This window comes from Narcine bancroftii, chromosome 8 (assembly GCF_036971445.1).
Source record: "Narcine bancroftii isolate sNarBan1 chromosome 8, sNarBan1.hap1, whole genome shotgun sequence".
In the NCBI taxonomy this organism is placed as follows: domain Eukaryota; kingdom Metazoa; phylum Chordata; class Chondrichthyes; order Torpediniformes; family Narcinidae; genus Narcine; species Narcine bancroftii.
The window spans coordinates 172703658-172729259 of record NC_091476.1 but is presented as its reverse complement, the minus strand read 5'-3'; positions in this window follow the sequence as shown (position 1 = coordinate 172729259).

The following is a 25602-nucleotide window of genomic DNA, read 5'->3' as shown; positions in this document are numbered from 1 at the left end:
CACAGGTCAGACAACATCTATAGTAAAAGCAACAGAGATGATATTTCATGCCAAGGATCTTTCAACAGAATTCATTAATGCTTCTTAGTGCTTCTCTTTTCTCCATGCTTTGTACCAATGCCGTTCAGTTTGCACACTGTCTGGAACAGTATGTCTGATTAAAATAATAAAAAGAGCCCAAGCTCAGGGTTCAAAGCATCAGAACTTTAATTTCTCACAACTCTTAATACTGCTGGTGCTTGATCCTGTTCAGGACCATAAACTGTGCTATATAGTTGATGTAGGGTGTTTGGTAGCTGGAGGTCATGAGTCTCAATATTTAGAGAATTTTTTCCAATAAATCAAGCAGAAATTAAGTTGCTTCTATCAGTATTTTTCTGACCTTATCTTTCTCAATGTAACATTTATATATTCTTTCATATTTCTCTCTTAACTCCTTAACCTCATGTGCATGGTGTGCATGTATTAGGGAATATTTCCATGGCCTTTTGATGCAGAATCTGACAGTCCAGCACAAGAATGGACATGGCACACTAGCACAGTTAGTCGAGCTGCTGCCTCTCAGCTCCACTAACATGGGTTCAGTCCCGCTCCTCAACCATGTTGGAGTTTGCACACTTTCTCTGCAATGAGATGGGTTTCCACAAGGTGCCCTAGTTTGTGCCCATATCTCCATGCTGACGTTCAATATACAACCTGATGAAACACTGTTCTCCAGTCCTTGGTGAAAAACATACAGGCACACTACCAGACACATACAGACAAACAATACCTACGCAGATCACGTAGACAGATCAATAAATAAATAAGTAGCGAGCGTTTAGAAAGATTTGTGTCTTGGATGGTTAGTATGAAGGGTTTCTTTGGAGGTTCAGCATTCGCACTGCCCATGGGAAGAAGCTGTTCCTCAGCCTGGTGGTGCTGGCTCTGATCCTCCTGGATCTCATTCCTGATGGGATCATCTGAAAGATGCTGTGTGCGAGTGGTAGGGACCCTCAATGATATTTCACTTCCTCCTTAGACAACAATCCCAGTCGATCACATCAATAGGGGGAATGGAGACACCAGTAATCCTCTCTGCCACTCTTATGGAACTGTGGATTGACCTTCCTTAGAACCTCTTACCTGTCCCCCTAATTATGGAATCCCCTATCACTACAGCTCACCTTTTCTCCTCTCTCCTCTTCTTAGCTACAGGACCAGACTCCATGCCAGAGATCTGATCACTGTGGCTTGTCCCTGATAGGTAATTTCCCCCCCGCAACAGTATTAAAAAATGCTATACTTGTTATTGAGGGTATGAACACAATGGTGCCCAGCACAGCCTGCCTGTTACCTTTCCTATCTACCTTACTCCTCCGTCCGAGGAGTGATAATGACCCTGTAACTACTGCCTATCACCCCCTCCACCTCCCAAATGTTTGGGAGTTCATCAACTCCAGCTCCACTTCCTTAACTCAGCTTATCAAGAGCTGCAGCTTCTTACAAATGAAGTCGTCAGGGATACTGCTGGCTTCCTTGACCACCCACATCCTGCAAGAGGAGCATACCCCTGCTTTGGCTGCCATTCCCACTGTTTATGACTAGAATTTAAAAAATATGATGTCGAAAACCTGCCCTTGTCTGTACCTGCTTGCTGAATCTTTTTTGTGCCTTGAATAGGGTGGCCCTTTTTCACTTCAACTCCTGGACCACCACCTCAGCCCCTCTTCATTGAAGCCCCTTGAGCCAAAGGTTTTCCACTCTGACTCAACCCACTGACAATGACCGCTCCACTACACAGTCCCTCACGTTTATAGTGATGTTTGGGTCACCTGACCTCGATTGCTCTTCAACTACTAAACCCGATTGCCCAATCACCTGTTATCAGCTGAGTCTCTCATTTTTCAACCTTTTCATCTTGAAAACTTGAACTCGATTGTCCAATCAACTGCTCCTCTGTCTTCAACTGTTGAATTCGAGACTAGGAATAAATAGATCCTATTCTGATTAGCTACCGGTTACCAGTGGTGGGGCTGTTTCTTTTTACTTTGTATATAAGTGATGTGGATTATTGAATAGATGACTTTGTGTTTAAATTTGCAGTTGATACCTAAAAATGTGGTTGGGAAGGTGGTGTTGAGGATACTGAAAGGCTACAGAGAGACTGGGATAGATTAAGACAATGGGCAAAGAAGTGTCAGATGAAATACAATGTTGGAAGGTGTACAGTCCTGCACTTTGGTGGAAGAAACAGATGGGCAGACTATCATTTAGATGTGGATAAAATTCAAAATTCCAAGGTGAAAAGTGACTGGGGAGTCCTCATGTAGGATACCGGAAAGGTTGACCTTTAGGTTGAGTCGGTGGTGAAAAAGGTGAATGTTGGCATTCATTTCTAGAGGCATAGCATACAAGTGCAGAGATGTAATGTTAAGACTCTATAAAGTGTTTTAACAGAAAACACTTCAAGCAAATTCGGGTCAATATTTGTGTTGATTATTAAAATTTGGCCGTCATTTAGCAGGGTGCATCATCTGATAATCCACCTCCTTCGCAGAACCTTTTTGATTGTACACTGGGTATAATAAGGGTATCACTATCCCTTGATCTTCCTTCAGTCCTGCACTTTGGTGGAAGAAACAGACGGGCAGACTATCATTTAGATGTGAGAAGATTTACTAGAATGATACCTTGAATAAAAGGGTTAATATATAAAGAATGATTCTCAGCTCTTGGACTGTACTCGTTGGTGTACAGACAGACGAGGGGGGACCTCATAGAGGCATTTTGAATGTTGAAAGGCCTGGACAGAGTAGAGGTGGCAAAGATGTTTCCCATGGAAGGGGATTCTAGGACAAGAGGGCATAACTTCAAGATAAATTTAAAAAGGAGATGCAGAATTCTGTAGTCAGAAGGTCGTGAGTCCTTGGAACTTGTTGCCACAGGCAGCTGTGAATGCGAGGCCATTGGATGTATTTAAGGCAGAGATTGACAGATATTTGTTTAATCGAGGGATCAAGGGTTATGGGGAGAAAGCCCATAAACTCCTGAGTGGGTAGATGGATCAGCTCATGATTTGAATGATGGAACAGACTCGATGGGCCAATGGGCCTACTTCTGCTCCTATATCTTGTGGGAGGGATCCTTCACCAAGCAAAGGAGCACCTCTAGTTCATGAGGCTGAGGTGGGTTGAACCTCTATCCCACAGGTAAAGTGCAAATGTTGGAATTGGGAGGACAAACTCCTCTTTTTGTGAGCTCCTAGAATGTGGAGGTCACGAGCAAGGTTGGAATTTACTGCCCATTCCTCGGTGTTTTTGAGAAGGTGACTGACTCACTGTGGTCTGTGGAGTGAAGGCACTCCTTAAACACTGTTAGGTAGTGAGTTCCAGGACATTGAACCAGCATTAATAAAGCATGTCATAGTCACATTTTATAAATTCATCCATGATTTTGATACAACCCACATGCTGTGAAAAATCCTTCCTCATCATTTCTTCTACAAGACTCATTTAACTTCAATGGCACCAAATATAAAATATACGTGCATTGTTCTTTTCATCACAATTCATGCTCAAGTAATTTCAAGGTTTCTTTAAATTGCCTCATATTTTTTTAAATTTATAAATATATATTTGCAATTCCTGGAATTGCTGCCAGGCAGATCATTTATTGCTCTGTCACGAATTGCCTTTGAACTGGAACTCAAAACAGAGTTAACCCAACCTAGTATTGGAAAAAAGGTCAGTGGTGACTGTCAATGGATGCTGCCTGACCTGTTGAATCTCTCCAGCTTTTCTTTGTTGACTTAAAATATTTTACTCTATCTTAAACCTACCTGTAACAATTGTTTTTATTCAGTAGATAGATCTTAGCCAGTTATTCGTGTTGTTCATCATTTTCCATTATCTTCAGAAAAGCTTTCCCTTCATTCTAGGGCCAGAGTACCCAGGTCAGGCTGATTTCCCTCTCCACAGTTGCTGTTTGACCAGCTGGATATTTTCAATCTATTTTTTCTGATTTCCAGTATCTGCGGTTTTGTACAGAATCTTGAGCAAACTAAGAGGAGCTGGAAGGACTCGATAGGTCAGGCAGTATCCATGGAGAGAAATGGTTAGTTAATGGTTTTTTAAGGCACCGCCTCATGTAGATGTCCTTGATGGAGTGAAGCCTGGTGCTGTGATGCCGCAGGCCGATTTAACAAGCCTCTGGAATTATTCTTGTTCTGAGTGTTGGCACCTCCCTACCAGTCAGCGATCCAACCAGCCAGAATACTCTCCATGGTACCTGTAAAAGTTTCCAAGAGTCTTCAGTGACATATTGAATCTCCTCAAACACCTTTCTGATTGCATCAACATGGAGGGCCCAGGGCAGATGTTTGCACCCAGGAAACCCAAATTAATCCTTTTACAAAAAAATGCTCCCACGTTCCCATTAATCTCCTGCACCATTTGCCTACAACTCATGTGGCAATTTAAAGTGGCCAATTAATCTTCCATACTGTATGTCTTTGGGATTTACTAATTGGAGCACCTGGAGGAGAACTGCATGGTCACAGAGAGAACAGTATTGCTGGTCAGGATTGAACTTGGGTCTCTGCTGCTGTGTGGCCATTTTACAAGCCTGGTGAGTGAAAGGCAGATTTGAAAAGCAGGTTGAGAGTCAAAGCTCCTGTCCTGGAGCCAAAGACACGAGAGGTTAGGTTTTGTAACAATGTCACTAGGATAGAATCTTGTGCTTTAACCCAGTGGTTCTCAACCTTTTTCTTTCCACTCACATACCACTCCCTGTGCCATACTCTGTGATTAGTAAGGGATTGGTTAAGGTGGGATGTAAGTGGGAAGAAAAAGTTTGAAAACCACTGTTTTAATCGTCCTTAATTGACTCGTTATGTGCACCATTTCAGAACTCCAAAGGAAATGGGCCAATGACAATTTTTCTCAATTCTCTTCACTCATCCTGCCCATATTTATAAAGCTAACCTAGCAGTGATTCTCAACCTTCCCTTCCCACTCACATCCCACCTGAAGCAATCCCTTACTCATCACAGAGCACCGATGGCATAGGGAATACTTAAAGTGGGATGTGAATGGAAAGAAAAAGGTTGACAACCACTGCTAGGTTAGCTTTATAAATATGGGCAGGATGAGTGAAGAGAATTGAGAATGAGGAAACAAAATGACTGCTTCCCTTTGTGTTTTCATGTGATGTTAGTAATGCAGACCAGATTGATAATTCTTATTTGATGTCACTTCAGCGTGGGTTTCTTCAATCAATAGAAATCGAATGGATGACAGGGGAATGTGTGAATGATGTGACATCTTGTGCTGATCATGGTACCATTCCAATCGATGTTGTTGCACCACTATGAGGCAGTACATGCACACTGGGACCACTTATTGAAGTGACCAGTATCTCTGCACCTGGACACTATCAAAAGCAAATCAATAAACAGAAATGAATTTAATTTTCACATTTTTTTTACATTTTAATGATACAACACAGTAGAAGGACCTTCTGGCCCAAGAATTCCATCCCTGCAGGGTGAATGGTGACCAGAGCTCCTGGAGAGAACTCATACAGTTCACGGATGGAGCACCCAAACTCCTTATAGACAGTGCCAGATTCAAACCATTGAGTTTCTCCAGCAGAATATGTTTTGGACAGAAGAGGTTTAGTTACAAGGAACTCATCACCTGCCATTGTTTCAGTCCCATCGTGATAATGACTCTGCCCCTCATGGATGGCACTCTTTCCATTGAGTTGGGAGGGGTGACTGGACAAATGAAGGAAATGCAGCTACAGCCACTCATTAATACTACTTCCTGCTATGATTCAGCAAAAGGGAGAAGTATGTTGGTGGGTGTTGTAGAGGATGTTGCCTGTTGTATGTAGCCTGCTTGAATAGTTCCAGTGTGTGGATGCTGTAGGCTTAGGGGAAAGCTTTATTCCTGAAGTTCGGAAGTTGAGAGGTGACCTTACAGAGGAACATAGGGAGTAGGAACAGGAGTCGGCCAAAAATGGCCCATCGAGCCTGCTCCTCCATTCAATACGATCATAGCTGATCTAATTTATGACCTAACTCCACCTACCTGCCTTCTCCCCATATCCCCTAATTCCTCATCATGTAAAAATTTATCTAACCGAATTTTAAATATGTTTAATGAGGCAGCCTCAACCACTTCCCGGGTTAGAGAATTCCAAACATTCACTACTCTCTGGGAAAAAATATTTTTCCTCATCTCTGTCCTAAATCTACTCCCCTGAATCTTGAGACTGTGTCCTCTCATTTTAGTTTCCCCGGCCAGCTCAAAAAACCTTCCTACATCTATCCTATCCATACCCTTCATAATCCTCTATGTTTCTATAAGATCTCCTCTCATTCTTCTGAACTCGAGCGAATACAATCCTAGACGATTTAATCTTTCATCATAAGTCAACCCCTTCATCCCAGGGATCAACCTAGTAAACCTCCTATGGACCGTCTCCAAAGCCAGTATATCCTTCCTCAAATATGGAGACCAGAACTGGACACAGTACTCCAGGTGTGGTCTCACCAGTACCTTATACAGTTGCAACATGACCTCCCTACTCCTGAATTCAATTCCTCTAGCGATGAAGGCCAACATTCCATTTGCCTTCTTAATAACCTGCTGCACCTGCAACCTAACTTTTGGCGATTCACGCACAAGCCCTCCCAAGTCCCTCTGCACAACAGCATGCTGTAGTTTTTCACCCTTTAAATAATATTCAGCTCTTTTATTTTTCTTGCCAAAGTGGATAACCTCACACTTACTAACATTGTACTCCATCTGCCAGACCTTTGCCCACTCATCCAGCTTAACTATATCCCTCTACAGGCTCTCCACATCCTCATTACAATTTGCTCTTCCACTCAATTTGGTGTCATCCGCAAACTTGGGTACACCAGATTTTGTCCCCTCCTCCAAGTCATCAATGTAAATGATGGACAGTTGTGGGCCTAACACTGACCCCTGCGGCACCCCACTTATCACTCTCTACCGACCTAAAAAACTCCTACTTACCCGACTCGCTGCCTCCTGTCAGACAACCAATTTTCAATCCAGGCCAATAGACTTCCCCGGACTCCACTTTCCTGTAACTTACTGTGCGGCACCTTATCAAATGCTTTTTGGAAATCCGAATATACAACATCAACCTGTTCCCCTCTATCCACCGCACCCATTATATCCTCAAAGAATCCTAACAAGTTTGTCAAACAAGATCTTCCCTTTCTAAAACCATGCTGCGTCTGCCTGATTGAACCCTTACGTTCCAAAAGTTTCACTATTTCATCTTTAATGATGGCTTCAAGCATTTTTCCAACTACAGACGTCAAGCTAATTGGCCGATAATTTCAAGTCTTCTGCCTACATCCCTTCTTAAAAAATGGCGTGACATTTGCTGTCTTCCAGTCTGCTGGGACCTACCCAGAATCCAAGGAATTTTGGTATATGACCACCAATGCATGAACTATAACTTCTGCCATTTCCTTAGTTTACAAAACTATCAGGGCATAGATAAGAGGAATGGTCACAGTCTTTTGCCCAGGGTAGGAGAAGGCTGAGGTTTAAGGTGAGGGGAAAAGAGACCTGAAGGGATATTATCTCACATCTAGAGGGTGGTGTGCATATGGAATGAGCTGTCAGAAGTGGTAGAGGTGGATATAATTCTTTGGCTTGGCTTCGCGGACGAAGATTTATGGAGGGGGTAAAAAGTCCACGTCAGCTGCAGACTCGTTTGTGGCTGACAAGTCCGATGCGGGACAGGCAGACACGATTGCAGCGGTTGCAGGGGAAAATTGGTTGGTTGGGGTTGGGTGTTGGGTTTTTCCTCCTTTGCCTTTTGTCAGTGAGGTAGGCTCTGCGGTCTTCTTCAAAGGAGGTTGCTGCCCGCCAAACTGTGAGGCGCCAAGATGCACGGTTTGAGGCGATATTAGCCCACTGGCGGTGGTCAATGTGGCAGGCACCAAGAGATTTCTTTAGGCAGTCCTTGTACCTTTTCTTTGGTGCACCTCTGTCACGGTGGCCAGTGGAGAGCTCGCCATATAACACGATCTTGGGAAGGCGATGGTCCTCCATTCTGGAGACGTGACCCATCCAGCGCAGCTGGATCAACCTTTAAAAAACATCTGGACTGGTACATGGATAGAGATATTTGGGCCAAACTCAGGCAGATGATACCCTTAGATGGGTAATGATCTGCAAGTTGGGCCTGTTTCCATTTGTATAACTATGACTGATCATGTCCACTATAAATGGGCCAACAACCTCTTAATCCCTATTCACACCACCTGGATGTGTAGTGACTGACTCCCCTTGTTATTCTTGTATTTTACGATCCTTTTGAGTTGTGACTTATTTTGAGATATGGTCCTCTGGTAAATAGAAATTAGTCTCACAGAAATATTATCATTTTCAGCATTTTCTATTTTATTTTAATTGCCAAGGGTCTTCTTCTTTTCTTTGGCTTGGCTTCGCGGACGAAGATTTATGGAGGGGGTAAAAGTCCACGTCAGCTGCAGGCTCGATTGTGGCTGACAAGTCCGATGCGGGACAGGCAGACACGGTTGCAGCGGTTGCAGGGGAAAATTGGTTGGTTGGGGTTGGGTGTTGGGTTTTTCCTCCTTTGTCTTTTGTCAGTGAGGTGGGCTCTGCGGTCTTCTTCAAAGGAGGTTGCTGCCCGCCGAACTGTGAGGCTCCAAGATGCACGATTTGCGGCGATATCAGCCCACTGCCGGTGGTCAATGTGGCAGGCACCAAGGGATTTCTTTAGGCAGTCCTTGTACCTCTTCTTTGGTGCTCCTCTGTCACGGTGGCCAGTGGAGAGCTCCCCATTTAACACGATCTTGGGAAGGCGATGGTCCTCCATTCTGGAGACGTGACCCACCCAGCGCAGTTGGATCATCAGCAGCGTGGACTCGATGCTGTCGGCCTCTGCCATCTCGAGTACTTCGATGTTAGGGATGAAGTCGCTCCAATGAATGTTGAGGATGGAGCGGAGACAACGCTGGTGGAAGCGTTCTAGGAGCCGTAGGTGATGCCGGTAGAGGACCCATGATTCGGAGCCGAACAGGAGTGTCGGTATGACAACGGCTCTGTATACGCTTATCTTTGTGAGGTTTTTCAGTTGGTTGTTTTTGCAGACTCTTTTATGTAGTCTTCCAAAGGCGCTATTTGCCTTGGAGAGTCTGTTGTCTATCTCGTTGTCGATCCTTGCATCTGATGAAATGGTGCAGCCGAGATAAGTAAACTGGTTGACTGTTTTGAGTTTTGTGTGCCTGATGGAGATGTGAGGGGGCTGGTAGTCATGGCGGGGAGCTGGCTGATGGAGGACCTCAGTTTTCTTCAGGCTGACTTCCAGGCCAAACATTTTGGCAGTTTCCGCAAAACAGGACGTCAAGCGCTGAAGAGCTGGCTCTGAATGGGCAACTAAAGCGGCATCGCCTGCAAAGAGTAGTTCACGGACAAGTTTTTCTTGTGTCTTAGTGTGAGCTTGCAGGCGCCTCAGATTGAAGAGACTACCATCCGTGCGGTACCGGATGTAAACAGCGTCTTCATTGTTGAAGTCTTTCATGGCTTGGTTCAGCATCATGCTGAAGAAGATTGAAAAGAGGGTTGGTGCGAGAACACAGCCTTGCTTCACGCCATTGTTAATGGGGAAGGGTTCAGAGAGCTCATTGCTGTATCTGACCCGACCTTTTTGGTTTTCGTGCAGTTGGATAACCATGTTGAGGAACTTTGGGGGGCATCCGATGCGCTCTAGTATTTGCCAAAGCCCTTTCCTGCTCACGGTGTTGAAGGCTTTGGTGAGATCAACAAAGGTGATGTAGAGTACTTTGTTTTGTTCTCTGCACTTTTCTTGGAGCTGTCTGAGGGCAAAGACCATGTCAGTAGTTCGTCTGTTTGCTCGAAAGCCGCACTGTGATTCTGGGAGAATATTCTCGGCGACACTAGGAATTATTCTATTTAGGAGAATCCTAGCGAAGATTTTGCCTGCAATGGAGAGCAGTGTGATTCCCCTGTAGTTTGAGCAGTCTGATTTCTCGCCTTTGTTTTTGTACAGGGTGATGATGATGGCATCACGAAGGTCCTGAGGCAGTTTTCCTTGGTCCCAACAAAGCTTGAAAAACTCATGCAGTTTGACATGCAGAGTTTTGCCGCCAGCCTTCCAGACCTCTGGGGGGGATTCCATCCATACCTGCTGCTTTGCCACTTTTCAGTTGTTCAATTGCCTTATATGTCTCATCCTGGGTGAGGACCTCATCCAGCTCTAGCCTTCGGGGCTGTTGAGGGAGCTGGAGCAGGGCGGAATCTTGGACTGAGCGGTTGGCACTGAAAAGAGATTGGAAGTGTTCTGACCATCGGTTGAGGATAGAAATCTTGTCGCTAAGGAGGACTTTGCCGTCTGAGCTGCGCAGCGGGCTTTGGACTTGGGGTGAGGGGCCGTACACAGCCTTTAGAGCCTTGTAGAAACCCCTGAAGTCGCCAATGTCCGCGCTGAGCTGGGTTCGCTTGGCGAGGCTAGTCCACCTCTCATTTTGGATCTCCCGGAGTTAGGCGGCGGCGGCCCCGATCCGGGTAGGAGCAAGGGGGAGGTGGCGGCCCCGGCCTCGGTCGAGTGAGGCAGGTGGAGGCCCCGGTCCTGGCAGAAAGTTGGAGGCGGCGGCCCCGGTCTGGGCACAGGGAAAGCAGCGGCGGCCCCGGCCCCGGTCCGGGCAGAGGGTAGGCGGCGGCGGCCCCAATCCAGGCAGGAGCAAGGGGAGGCCCCGGCTTCGGTCGAGTGAGGCAGACGGAGGCCCCGGTCCGGGCAGAGAGTTGGAGGCGGCGGCCCCAGTCCGGGCAGTATGGACCGAGCTAGGAGGGGAAGCAGGCCCCTCCAGCCCGGGTAAGAAAACTGCATAGGAGAAGGCCACTCCGATATAAAACCTATGACCCAAGGACCTCGCTGCCACGTCCCAGCTTGCTTGGCCACGGCACACGAACCATGGGTGTAGAGGGTGGGGTCAGTACTGCGCACACTGCACTCCACCTAAAAGCTCCTTTGCGCAGGCCCGAGGACAGGTCCATGTCCTCCCCCTCCACGTCCTCCCCCTCCACGTCCTACCCCTCAAAAAATGCTCACAAACTCAAGCTAGCATGCTGGAACATCAGAACCATGCTAGACAAGGCTGACAGCCACCGATCTGAATGTCGGTCTGCCCTCATCGCACATGAACTCCTCAGACTTGACATCGACATAGCCGCTCTCAGTGAAGTCCGCCTGGCAGATGTAGGCAGCCTCCAAGAACGCGGCGCGGGCTACACACTCTACTGGTCTGGCAAGCCTTTGGATGAACGACGCCTATCTGGTGTAGGCTTCATGGTCAAAAACTCCATTGCCTCCAAACTCGAAAACCTCCCGACAGGCCACTCGGACCGGATCATGTCCATGCGACTCCCCCTTCAAAACAAGCGTCACATCACCCTCATCAGTGTCTATGCTCCAACCCTCCAGGCGGAACCAGCAGAAAAGGACAAGTTCTACACTGATCTGCGCAACCTCATTTAACGCACCCCGACAGCCGACAAGGTTGTCATCCTTGGCGACTTCAACGCTTGTGTTGGCAAAGACTCAGAAACCTGGCCAGGAATCCTGGGCAAGCATGGTGTCGGCAAGTACAACGACAATGGGCGCCTCCTGTTGGAGCTCTGCGCAGAACAGCGGCTTGTCATTACAAACACCCTTTTTCAGCAGAGGGACAGCCTGAAGACCACCTGGATGCATCCCCGATCCAAACACTGGCACCTCCTGGACTACATCCTGGTGCGAGAAAGTGACAAACAAGATGTGCTCCACACCAGGGTCATGCCTAGCGCGGAATGCCACACTGACCACCGGCTGGTTCGCTGCAAGCTCAACCTTCACTTCAAGCCAAAGCCCAGGAACAATAAAGCCCCCAGAAAGAGGTTCAATGTTGGAAAACTGCAGTCAGACGAAGCGAGAGGAAACTTCCAGGCAAACCTCAAAGCAAAGCTCGACGTTGCAACCCGCCTCACGGACCCGTCCCCTGAAACACTCTGGGATCAGTTGAAGACTACCATACTGCAATCCACTGAAGAGGTACTGGGCTTCTCCTCCAGGAAAAACAAGGACTGGTTTGACGAAAACAGCCAGGAAATCCAGGAGCTGCTGGCAAAGAAGCGAGCTGCCCACCAGGCTCACCTTACAAAGCCGTCCTGTCCAGAGAAGAAACAAGCCTTCTGTCGCGCATGCAGCCATCTTCAGCGCAAACTCCGGGAGATCCAAAATGAGTGGTGGACTAGCCTCGCCAAGCGAGCCAAGGGAACTGAATTTGCCCCGAGTCTGAAACAGGTGACCTCAATGTATCCTCTGTTCCAAGGGGGAGGGTTGGCCCACATTAGGAAATAGCATTTCCCAGCTATGTTAATATTGTTTGGTAAATACTCAGAGCTGACCAGAAGCATTTGGAAGAATTAAATGGAATTAAAAGTTCACAGCAATGCACGATTTGAATGAAAAACAAAACATCAGGGGTGCCATTGCTTGAGTTAAGTTTCGGCCTGCACCCAGACTGTCTATTGGGGCATTTCAAAACCAACAAACAGCCTCCTTGAAATTATAACTTGAATCTGATCCTAATTAATGTTGTCAAAACTCTTGTATGATTATGTTGTACCTTGTGCTTCATTAAAGCTAAATGTGATTTATGCTAATCACTGGATTCTATCAAAGTTAGTTTAATATACCTGATTAAAATTCCGTGCAAGTTCTGAAAGGTAATCATTAACTCTTTGAAAGGTGGAGATGCACTAAAATAAAATATGCCCACCATCACGACTGCCTGGTTAAACAATAATAGGTTAAGCTGCCTCAATTTGAATCTCTCCTTTTTGAGCGCAGAGATAAATCTCTCCATTCCTCTGTTTGAACAGTCTACAGCTGGCTGTAATCAAATGATATTCCTGAGCAATGCATTAAACAGTAGTCTATAAATTCACTGACAAGTGCTAATTTTTCCCTGAAGACACAAGACTGCAGATGCTGGTATCTGTTGATGGAAAAACAATGGGTTGGGAAGCATCAGACATTTCCCTCCATGGGTACTGCCTGACCCGCTGAGTTCCTCCAGCAATCTGATTTTTTCTCATTAATTTTTTTCTTTCTTTTTCAATTCCAACTCCATTGTGATGGGAGTGAATCAATTCTCAAGGCTAAGGGATGAATTCAAGGTAATCAACACCATATATGAAAGATTTGTAAAGGCCTGTCACTACATCAAATAATTCTAAGCAATGATGCTCTTTTGTCAAAGTGTGGGGTGGGTTAATGTGGTGCAAAAGGTTAGTAGAGAACCTTTGTCCAATATCTGTTGAGTAAAGTCCATTCCCAGGTGCGTGTCAGTGGTCAAGTCCTGGAGCTCGATCACCAAGAGCAAGCAAATGAGAGACATCTGCAAACTGCAGCTCAATGACAGAGGAGTGGATGGTCTTGATTCTGGAGTCTTGTTGCATTAGGTTGAACATGTCTCTCATTTGCTCTGAAGATAAGGTGCAATCCCTCAAAAGGTTTACTGGAGGTGAGGTGCAATGTTGCAGCAAGAAAAAAATGAGATAATGAATGACTGACAGTAATCTGGATTTAATTTCTCTCCATAAAGCCACCCCTTAACCTTCAAAGCTCCAGGGAAAAAAAGTCTAAGTCATATAACTCTCCATGTAACTCAGTCTCCTCTTTTAAGCAAAAGAGCAAGGTATTGGGGCAATGATGCAACCTTGTTTGACACCAGGCTTCACTGAGATTGGCTCTGTCATGGACAAATGTTGAGCATCACAGAGGAAACCTGAGATAGAAATGAATTTCTGTGAACAGCCGAATCATGATTGATGCGGTTGAAAGCTTTCGTGAGGAGGAAAAAAGCTGCGTGTTATTCCTGAAATTTTATTGGAGTTGTCATTTTTTTAACATCATGGTTACAGGCTCTTCTGGCTCACAAGCCTGTGCTGTTCCAATACAACGTGTGACCATTTAACATCTCCTCTGTGATGTTAGATGAATGAAATCTACATTGAATGAAGCTCTTTGTCCTCTCACAGGAGGATCCAGGCAATGACTCTCACTGTGATAGTTGGATCTGTTTCTTTAGTAACACCCCATAAACCTTCTCATAGATTGGGAGTTCTGGAAATTTAATTTATACTTCTTATTTGTCAGTAATATACCAGTACCTATGTGTTTGCAGTAACCAAGAATTTCAGTAAATCTGTTCATTGTGTCGCTGAACATGACAATACACTTTCGTTCATCTTTGAATGATGTTAATGATGAAATTCCTATTGCTTTCAATACCCTTGGTTCATTAAGTAAAGGTTAATTGAAGATCAGGACCTGGTACAAAACTTATGGTCTCAGGGATAACAATGATCCCTGACTTCTAAATATTTCAGAGACTTGGACTGAATAGACCAGGCTGTCAGGGCACCAATGCTGCAATAAGTATGTTAATATCCTCTGTCAGATCAAAATTCCCAACATTCATTCAGCTCTTTTGCACATCCAATGCCAAACTCCTTGAACAGACACCATTCCAATCTCTGCCATGGAAAGAGGTTGTCAGGACTACAGAGGAAAAGGTTCATTAATTTGCATAATGCTTCCTTATAGATAGGCAGCACCCCCACTGTCACCTGAGAATTGCCAGCTCAGTGGAGAAGGAGCATTTGGAATGGCACCAAAAACCTCTCATCCCTACATCGGAGCAAACACAAACTCTGCATTATCAGTCGACGGGCTACATCATTATCCATCCAACCTCCTGCCAGGCACCAACCTGTCCTCATGAGCCACTTTGATAGAGAAGTGGCTGCAAGACATTCTCAATGCCAAGTGTCTTAAGAAGAAACCGCGATCTAAAGTAGGAAAAATGTAGATGCTGGAAATCTACGACAGAAAATGTTGCTAATAATGAGATCACATCTCGAGGAAGAGAAACAGAGTTGATGTTTCTGATTGAAGATGGGTCTTTAACCTTAAATATGTGACCTGCAGAGTATTCTATCAGGTCAATGGTGCATTGGAACTCGATCCCTGAGTGTGTGCAAACCCATGTGTCATCTGCATTCAGCACCTTGGCTAGTGAGGTTCCAGTAATCTTGCCATGTATTGAGAGGATTCCCATCAGGAACTTTCTGGAGGCAGGATGCAACTTTGCAGTGAGAAAGACTGAGAAAAGTATTGGGGCATTGGTGCAGCCTTGTTTCACACCATTCTTCAATGATATTGGTCTGTTACAGACCTGTTAGTTCGTGTCATAGGTCTGCAAACGTTGGAGACAGATTTCTGTGCATTTGAGGACGGTGTTCACAATTCCTTCTGACTGATGGAGTTAGAGCCTTTAGTGAGATCGATTGAAGGCACATATAAGGGATGATCCTGCTCCTTGCCTTTTTTCTTGGAGCTGATGATTTATGTCTCAGTTACCTCCAGATGAACAGAATCCAGTTTGTGCCTAATGACCAAACATCTGAATTTATGACGCAGGAAAGCAGAATGACACTCGAGATTGTCAATCTCTAGGAGTGTTCAGGACTTGAACTTCACATTGCAGAATGATAATTGTCTGTATGAGTTTCACACCAACTGCAACACAGAGGAGGAATAAGGCAAATGGAGATCCTCACCCTCACCCTCGACCACACAATTTGGCTGTTCATCTGGCAGAGTCACCCACTCTGCTCTCACCACAAACGTGATCAGAACCAAAATCTTTGTCCACAGCCACATTCCCACTTTCTAGCTCTAGCTGAACACTAAAAAAAGAAGATGGCGCTGGGGGAGTCCAGATCTCTCCAGAGGAATATCACATGCTCGAAAAGGGACAACAAGCTTCTGAATGGAGACTCAACAGCACCATTCTAGTGCTTCTAGAGGAACTACAACTTGGAACAGAGCTGTCAGAAACACGTTTTTTTTTCACAGAAAATGATATAGAAGAAAAGGGAGACCAAGAAGAATCAGATGAAGGGTATAGAAAGGGTATAGAAGGTCAAAGTTCAACTATAAAGAATCTTCCCTCATTAATGATGGGTTAATTTCAGATTTTAACAACATGTTAGAAGTGAGGTGAAGGACGTTAGAACCGATTCTGATGAAATATGCTGCAAAAGTTGACAATGTCAAAGAAAAAGTTCAGAGTGGAATTGGATGCCCACGTTGTTAAAAATAACGTGATATTTGTCTGGATAGAATTGAGAAGGTTGAAAATTCTGAAAGTGTTTGGGGGAAAAACCGAGGAATTAATTGTTGGAAAAAGTTGACACATTGGAAAATCATAGTCGACCTAATAATGTTAAGATTATTGGCCTTAGAGAAGATTCTGAAAGAAGTGAAAATCCTGTGGATTTTTCCTAAAGTGATGGGTGAAGAAAATGTTCCTGATGGAATTGAATTGGAGTGAGCTTACAGAGCCTTAAGGAGGAAGCCACTGCCAACCCAACCACTGAGAGCTGTATTAGTTAAATGCATACACTATCCAGATAAAGAAAAAAATTAAAACCAGCGGTCCAAAAGGCACAGCAGAAAATGGGACCTATGATTATTGAGGGAAATAAAATTTTATGCCAAGTTGAGAAAGGCAGTGGTGGATAGAAGAGTTTAACCCAGTGAAGGCGATTCTTTGGAAGAAAGGTTATAAGTTTACATTCAGACACATTAAAGGTGTTTTTGGACAATAACCAATCCAGGCTTTTCATAGCAGCAGGAGAAGCAAGAGCTTTTGCAGAATCTCTTCTTTCAACTAAAGAAGATTATCAGGGAATGGAAGTTGTCCCGATACAGCTTACACCCAAGAGCGCCATACCCTTACAGGTTTTAAGCTATCAACAGGAGTTGCAGATAGACCGAGAGGAACAAAGTCAAAGAGTCATAATCGATGCCGATCAAGCAAACACTGATATGGAAGCAGCTGCTCAAAAACTGTTCGAATGAATTTTATAATTGATTTTTTTTCCCCTGGAGGGGATGGATGTTTGTTCCTTACTTGCCTTATCTGTCATGTGCCATATTGCAGCGCGAGCAACAACCCGCCGTTTAGCGGCGAGGAATAGTCCTGCTTATTTTTTATTCAGCATTTCTGGGGTGGTGGGGGGATATCTATCAACTATTTGTTTACTTTTTTTTCAGCATTTTATCTTTGGGACAGAGACTTTCACAGGAGTTGCTTGTGCTTGATGCTGGAGACCTGGGAGGGTGGGACTGAAAGATATTTAGATTTAAAATAATGGATGGTAATAAAACATTAATTTTTCTTAGTTTTAATGTTAATGGGATTAATAGTCAAATTAAAAGTAAAAGAATACTTGCTTATATGAAAAAAAGATGAAAGTTGATATTGCATTTTTACAAGAAACTAATTTGACAGTGAAAGGACATTTGAAAGTAAAAAGGGAATACAAACCCAGAGGACCCTAAAACCCAGCAACAATAGATATTCATCAAGACAAATGGTTACTTAAACAAAAGTTGCTTTTAATTATCTTTGAACATGAAAATAGAATCACACTTTAACTTATCACTTCTTCTTCTTCTTTGGCTTGACTTCGCGGACGAAAATTTATGGAGGGGTAATGTCCACGTTGGCTGCAGGCTCGTTTGTGGCTGACAAGACCGATGTGGGACAGGCAGACACGGTTGCAGCGGTTGCAGGGGAAAATTGGTTGGTTGGGGTTGGGTGTTGGGTTTTTCCTCCTTTGTCTTTTGTCAGTGAGGTGGGCTCTGCGGTCTTCTTCAAAGGAGGTTGCTGCCCGCCGAACTGTGAGGCGCCAAGATGCACAGTTTGAGGCGATATCAGCCCACTGCCGGTGGTCAATGTGGCAGGCACCAAGAGATTTCTTTAGGCAGTCCTTGTACCTCTTCTTTGGTGCACCCCTGTCACGGTGGCCAGTTGAGAGCTCGCCATATAACACGATCTTGGGAACTTATCACTATTGACTTACTTAACCCCCTTCTAATTCTAAGCGCACGTATATGTAATGTGAGTGTAAGTTCATAAAAGTTCCTTGATTCACAGTCCAATCTCACTTCTCATTCCTCCATGTTTACTGGCTGCAGGCAATTCTTATACTGTGCATAGAATTTAACATTTATCAAGTTCACCAGGCTTTGGTGCTTGAAAGGTAAATGGTTACCATTCAGGAAGGTTCTTGTTGAGTTTCAAAGGTAAATTTGTTGCTTGTTGGACACCCACAACTGATACCTTTTAATCCACCACTTCAGTGTCTTGCCGAAGAAACTTGCCCCATCAGATGATAACCTCTTTCTTTCAGGTCACCACAGAATTTCTTTTTATTTCTCTTATTTGAAGGGTAACATTAGGCAGCCAGTCCTCTCCTCTTGTATGGACCACAAGGGCCTTGACCAGGCTGAACTAAGCACTCACAACCCATCTTCAAAATGGGGGTTTCCACAAGCTTGTCAGCTTGTCCTGTTCCAGTCCCAGCCGTTGCTGATGATTGTAAAACTGCAAAACTGATCTCCCTCCCTCTCTCTCTCTCTCTCTCTCTCTCTCTCTCTCTCTCTCTCACTCACACACATACACAAAAAAACCACATGACCCTCTTAGAAAAGCAAACAGCACTCCCAGATAGCCTGCAGCTCTGAACCTACTCCTCTGAGTTCTTTCATCTGTTGCTTTTCCAAACAACAATACATTAGTGAAGTCTCTTGAGCACTCCCCAAAACTTTTGCAAAGGCCCTTGGAGGCGGCATGTCTAGCTTGAGCAGAATTCTAGTATTTTAATTGAGATCTGATTTGAAATGTTTTTATGTGACCTACACAAAAAGAAAACCTGCCACATTTTACCTCCCAAAATCATATCTATAATCTGTCACAGTGGATAAAGTGGTATCTTCATCTTTTAATTCTTAAGCAAGAGGTGTAGTAATATTAATTAAAAATTTACCAGTGTAAATTCAAGATATTATAATAGATCCTGTGGGAAGATGCATCCTGGTTCATTGTCAAATTTATTCTAAAATATGAAAACTTATGAGTATTTATGCACCAAATGTAGATGATGAAGACTTTATATGGGATACTTTTTTACATTTGTCAGTCACATGAAAACATATTAATAGGAGGTGATTTTAATTGTTGTTTGGATCCTATATTGGTAAATCAACGAAATTGGTAAAACAAAATAAAATGGCTAAGACTAAATTGAATTTGATGAAGGAATTAAATTTAATAGACATTTGGCGTAAGTTGAATCCTAAGGAGAATATTCTTTTTATTCCCATAGACATTATTTTTATTTTAGATTTTTTTCTGATATTAGCACAATTACAAGGTTGAATTAATTTTGTTGAATATAAATCTAGAATATTATCAGATCATTCCCCACTTTTAATGTACAATACCTGAGAAATTCAGTTTTTTTCTTGATACAAATTCTATTTCAGTAGATAATAAATTTATTTTATGGGAAGCACTTACAGCTTTTTTAAAGGGACAAATAATAAGTTATTCATCAAAAATTAAGAAAGATTATACAAAAGAGACAAGATATAGGAGAGTTGCAAACGAAACCTTTTGAAGAAAAGGATAGACAATTAATTAATAAAAAAAACTTCAATATAATACTTTTCAGACATAGAACTGAAAAATTAATTTAAATAACAAAGCAAAAATATAATGAATTTTCGGAGAAAGAGCACACAACTTTCTCACCTGGCATTTGAAAGCAGAACAGATATCTAGAACAATTAATGCAGTGAAAAAAAGATTCTGGGAGCAACGTATAAACCATAAAAAAAAAATCTTTTCAAGAATTTTATTCTCAATTATATGAATCGGAATCAGGTTAAGATGAAAATAAGACTAATCATTTTTTTCAAATCCCAAATAGATTTACCTAGTTTGAATGCTCAGGAGCAAAAGGATTTGAATTCTCCTTTTACAACAAAGGATGTAATTGGAGTAATGTATTCATTATAAAGTAGTAAGTCACCAGGGAAGATGGGTTTCCTGTAGTCCTCTGGGGACTCACCAACACCAGAGATCAGCCACTCCTCTCCATGGTGGCTCTCTGCTCTGACGTGCAAGTAAGGCCTTGTTCTTTCTTCTCCAGTGATTTTTCTTCTTCCCTTTTCACTGTTATTCTTACTATTTCTCTTTTGGGTCCCATCTTCTGTCTCTTCTCTGTAACTTTATCTTTCTCTTCCTGTATTTTATGTTTATTGAGCTCTACTTTTTTTTCTTTTCTCTGGAGAGGGCTGGTTCCACCCGACCACCCACTACTCCATCGCGTGATTCCCTTCGAAATAAGAAAATTGAGGATGTTTTTGAAGCAGGGAAATTTATTTATTTTAATAGAATGAAGGAGAAGTTCAAGGTACCTGAAAATACCTGACTTAGTTATTATCAGTTTATGGAATTTTTACGTGAAAATTTTGGTCAAATATCGTTATTGCCAGCAACGATGGAATTAGAATTATTGTTAAATAATAGAGATATAAAGGCATTTATTTCAATGATGTATAGATTAATACAAAAGAAAGCCCAAAAAATAGGGCTTCATAATCTCGACAAAGATGGGAAGTAGATTTGAATAAAAAAATAGATGAACGTGACTGGATTGAGATATATAAAGAAAATATGAAAAGTATGATAACTGTGAGATATAGACTGGTACAATATAATTTATTTATCAGTTCTTTCTAACACCATAAAAGTTTAAAAAATTGAAACAGATCCTTTCAGATTTTTGTTTTAGATGTGGACAGAAAATAGATACATTTTTGCATTCTACTTGGCAGTGTCCTAGAGTCAAACTTTTTTGGTTAGAAGTAGATAACATTGGAACGAATAATGGGTATTAAGTTCCCACAGGATCCAATGTTATTTTTATTGAGTGATATTAGAGGTATTAAACTTAAATTGAAATTGAATATGTATCAAAAGAAGTTTGTTCAAATTGCTTTAGTGATACCAAGAAAATATATTGCCATAACTTGGAAATCTGTTACAGATTTGGGTATAGAAAGATGCCAAAACATATTTTGGAATTGTATACTAGTTGAGAAAATTAATTACAATTTAAGAGATAAATACTCTATATTTTGGAAGATATGGTTCCCATATTTACAGTGTGGGTGTGAATATTTAAATGAAACTCTTACTTTCCCTTTCTCCCTAAGGTCTCAGTATATTAAAGTAAACTTTAAAGTAATTGGCACTCCTGTGGAGGGTCTTGTTCTCTTTTTTATTTCTTTTTCTATTAATAGGAGGATAGAAGGGAGAGGGGTGTATGGGAGGATTCTTTATTTTTTTTTGTTTTATAAATGCCACATGTATTTCTACTTGATTTATATTATTATTAATTATGTCACAAACATGAATAGAACAATTGTCATCAATAGAGGATGAGCAAATGTAGGTTCCTGGGAGTCACTATCTCGGAAGATCTTTCCTGGAACCAACACACCAATGGCATCATGAAGAAAGCCTCTACTTCCTCAGGAGTTTACAGAGGAGCTAGTGGAGTTGTTCAAGTGAACCGGTACAGACTTGAAGGGCCGACATGGCCTGTTTCCGTGCTGTAAACGGTTATATGGTTATATGCAAATTTTTTGTGGTTTTAAATTTATAAATAAAATTAAAAAATATATGTATGAAGACTAACGTCTCTATATTTTTATCAATTCTTGAAATTCTGGAACCATCTCATTATTATCAACCTACCAGTAAGTTTTAGGTAGCTGAAAATCTCTCTTAATTTAAAAGGAGAAAATAAATCCAAAATGATTTGTTGTGACAAAGGCTCCTGGATCTGAAACATTAACTCTTTTTCTTTCCAAAATTGCTGCTTGACCTGATGAGGTTCATTGTATGTTGTTCTTCCCTATTATTTCATTTAGCCAAGGATTCTGTGCACAAAGCAGATTCCATTTTCTCTGCCTGCTCACTCGAGGCAGTTCAAACCGTTGGTGTCTATGGTGTCAAATCTGAACTGTACATCGTCTTTCACATTCTCTTCTCTCCAAGTATCAGATACCTTAATATTATTTCTTCTACTCTTCCACTCTACTAATAGCTGAAAATCTTATCTCTATTTTTGTTTAGTTTTTTTTAACTTTCTTTGTTATTAATTTCCTGACTTTGGTGCAACGAAATATCAAGCCTGCCCAATTTGTGACAGCCGACCTGTTGTCCAATGCACCCATTACCTCAACATGCTTCAAAGTTGGTAGGACACCAGAAATCCTGGCAAATCTCTCCAAATGTGTGGTGGAAAGTGTGCTGACCAGCTGCATCACCGTCTGGAATGGAGACACCAATACCTGCTCGTGTAAAGCCATGCAAAAGGTAGTGGACATAGCCCAGGACATCACAGGCAAAACCCTCTCCACCATTGAGAACATCTACAGGGATTGCAGCAGTGATCATCAAGGATTCACACCACTCAGCACACAGTCTGTTCCCGCTGATGCCATCAGGAAAGAGCTATCGGTGCCACAAGACTCGCACCACCAGCTTCAGGAACAGCTGCTACCCCTCCACCATCAGACTCCTCAACAGCAAACTCAATCAGGGACTCATTTAAGGTGTTTTACTTGTGCATTTTATTGTTTTTTTTTACCTCTCTGTATTGCACAGTCAGTTGATTACATTTCTTTATCTGTTATATGTGTTCATTTTTTTGCCCTACCAATAAGTGGTAATTTTGCCTTGCCCGCAGGTAAAAGAATTTCAGGGTTGTATGTGATGTCATGTATGTTCTCTGACAATAAGTCTGAATCTCATCTGAATACTCCCTCTTTTTCTAAATCCTTTCAGTTAAAGTATTATCATTTACCGGTATTGGAGATGCCTGCTTATGTTAAATATTTTTAAGATGATTGATCTCTCAGGAAATGAGCAATTGGGAATAAACTGGAAATGTTGATGTGCTAACCAGTTGAATTTGAAGAGTCTCAAGATTGTAAAATCAGCACATTTGCAAAGAGTGGGATTTTGATATTTTCTGCGCAGATAAAGCCAGTCTAAAACTGAAATGCAACGGGAACAATTTCTGAATTGCCACTTAAGTGTTATATTAGCTGGAATATCAAGTAGGATTTTAGAAATAAACAAAATGAATAATAGACTATAGTGCAAAAAAAACCCAAATCAATCCTGTAAAGATATCGTCTCAGTGTTATGCTCTAATTCCTCATTCCCTTGTGTTCTTTCTCAATACACTTATCCTTTCCCTTTCCTACATTATCGTGGATTTTGCTTCATCTACTGATTTTAGTCAGGCTTTCAGTGTCTTAACAGTCTTCATCTTGGAAATATCTTCCTTTGGTTCCTTTAATTATTCTAACTGAATTACTGATTTGTCAGAATTCTTGCAATCAGAAATAACAAGCAGTTGGTCTCTCACCCCAGGAAAGGGAAAGATGCAGATTAACATCAGGCACTAGAGAGTCATGTATTGTTCTCCTGCCACAGAGAAGGTTAAGGGAAGATTGAACACAAGCGTCAAAATCTTAAAAGGTTTAGATAGAATAAAGGAAACTACTGTCAGTAACCAAGGGACACTGGTGTAAGGTGATTGGTAAAATAACCAACAGGGAGAGGATTAATTGTTTTACAAAGCAAGTTACTTTGATCTGGACAGACAAAGGTGGAAGCAATTTCAGAACGATACTTCAGAGGATTGGATGAATACTTAAAGAAAAGCATAACAAGAAATAATAGAGAAATGGAATTAAGGGCTTGAATTGGTATGGATCCAGAATTCTTGATGTTTTGTGTTGGAGATACTTTGAATCAATGAAAGATATGAATTTTACAATGTTCTATCTTAGCTAATAAGTATTAAACCAATGTTTTATAGTTGTCTGCTCTTAGTAATTAAAAAAAAAATTAAACATACAGCACAGTAACAGGCCCTTCTGGCCCATGACTCCGTGCCCCCAAATGCACCAATGAGCCGACAACACACGACATTTTGAAGGGTAGGAGGAAACCAGAGACAATACAATTGGGATGCGATATGCCATCTGTCATTCTGAGAACATCTACTTCTTTGTTGAGTATCTTTTAATTCCCTTGATAAGGCTCAGTTTGTGATCATAAATTATTCAATATCTTGCACTTGTTAACCTTTTCCTGTGTTAATTTACATTAGAGATCCAGTTCTTAATGGTCATTACTGGAAATGTCTGTCGTATTCATTACTGTTCTTCAGCAGCAGAGGGATGGTTAATAGGAAGCATATTGTTGCCTTGGAGGAGTTGACCTACAATCCCAGTACGTTTTGAACGGTGGGAGGAAACTGGAGCCCCCAGGGAAAACTCACGCAGGCACAGGGAGAACGTACAAACTCCTTATAGACAGCATGGGATTTGAACCCATGTCCCGATCGCTAGCTTTGTAAGACCATTGCACTAACCATGCCGCCTTGCATTATTTGGCTAATACAGGTACTCCCCGACATATGCCCGTGTTCTGTTCTGGATGACCGGTTGTATCTCAGAATGGACATATGTCGGGGAATTGCATACCGGTGATACTGAAGAGTAAAATATCAATTTTCTTCCGTTCTCTTTCTTAGAATCCTTCTCATTGTTGCTGCAGACCCTGAACACCCTGCGGACTCTACTGGCGTCTAAAATCTGTCTGACCATCAGAATATCGAGTAACAGAATCAGAAGAAACAGGACACAAGGAGTTAAAATGCAGTGATATATCTCCACATGGCGGCCAGCTCTCAGGAGAGGTTGGTCACCAGTCAACATGGCAGAATTTTTCACCGTAATCACGTAAGTTTTATATTTTTAAAAAATAACCATATAACCACTTACAGCACAGAACAGGCCAGTTCGGCCCTACTAGTCCATGCCGTAGCAAATCCCCACCCTCCTAGTCCCACTGACCAGCACCCGGTCCATACCCCTCTAGTCCCCTCCTATCCATGTAACGATCCAATCTTTCCTTAAATGTAACCAATGATCCCGCCTCGACCACTTCTGCCGGAAGCTCATTCCACATCCCCACCACCCTCTGCGTAAAGAAATTTCCCCTCATGTTCCCCTTATAATTTTCCCCCTTCAATCTTAAACCATGTCCTCTAGTTTGAATCTCCCCCTTTCTTAATTGAAAAAGCCTATCCACATTGACTCTGTCTGTCCCTTTTAAAATCTTAAACACCTCTATCAAGTCCCCTCTCAATCTTCTACGCTCCAGAGAAAAAAGCCCCAGTCTGCACAACCTTTCCCTGTAACTCAGACCCTGAAATCCTGTCAACATTCTCGTGAACCTTCTCTGCACTCTCTCTGTTTTGGTTGTATGTATGGATGGACATAAGTTGCATAGGTTGCAAGTTGGGGAATACCTGAATTTAACATTGAACTTGAAACACCCTGAAATTTAGGATCTTTTTTATTGCTGTGTGTGTAGTCATATGGCCCTTCAGAAGTATTTCACTGGCTGTAAGCATTTTGGAAGAAAATATCACAAATGAAAAAAATATTGATTTATAAAGTTGTTGGTGTTTAGTGAGACAATGTTATATTAGCTGTATTTCTATCCACTTCTAGCTTCTTGCACCACCT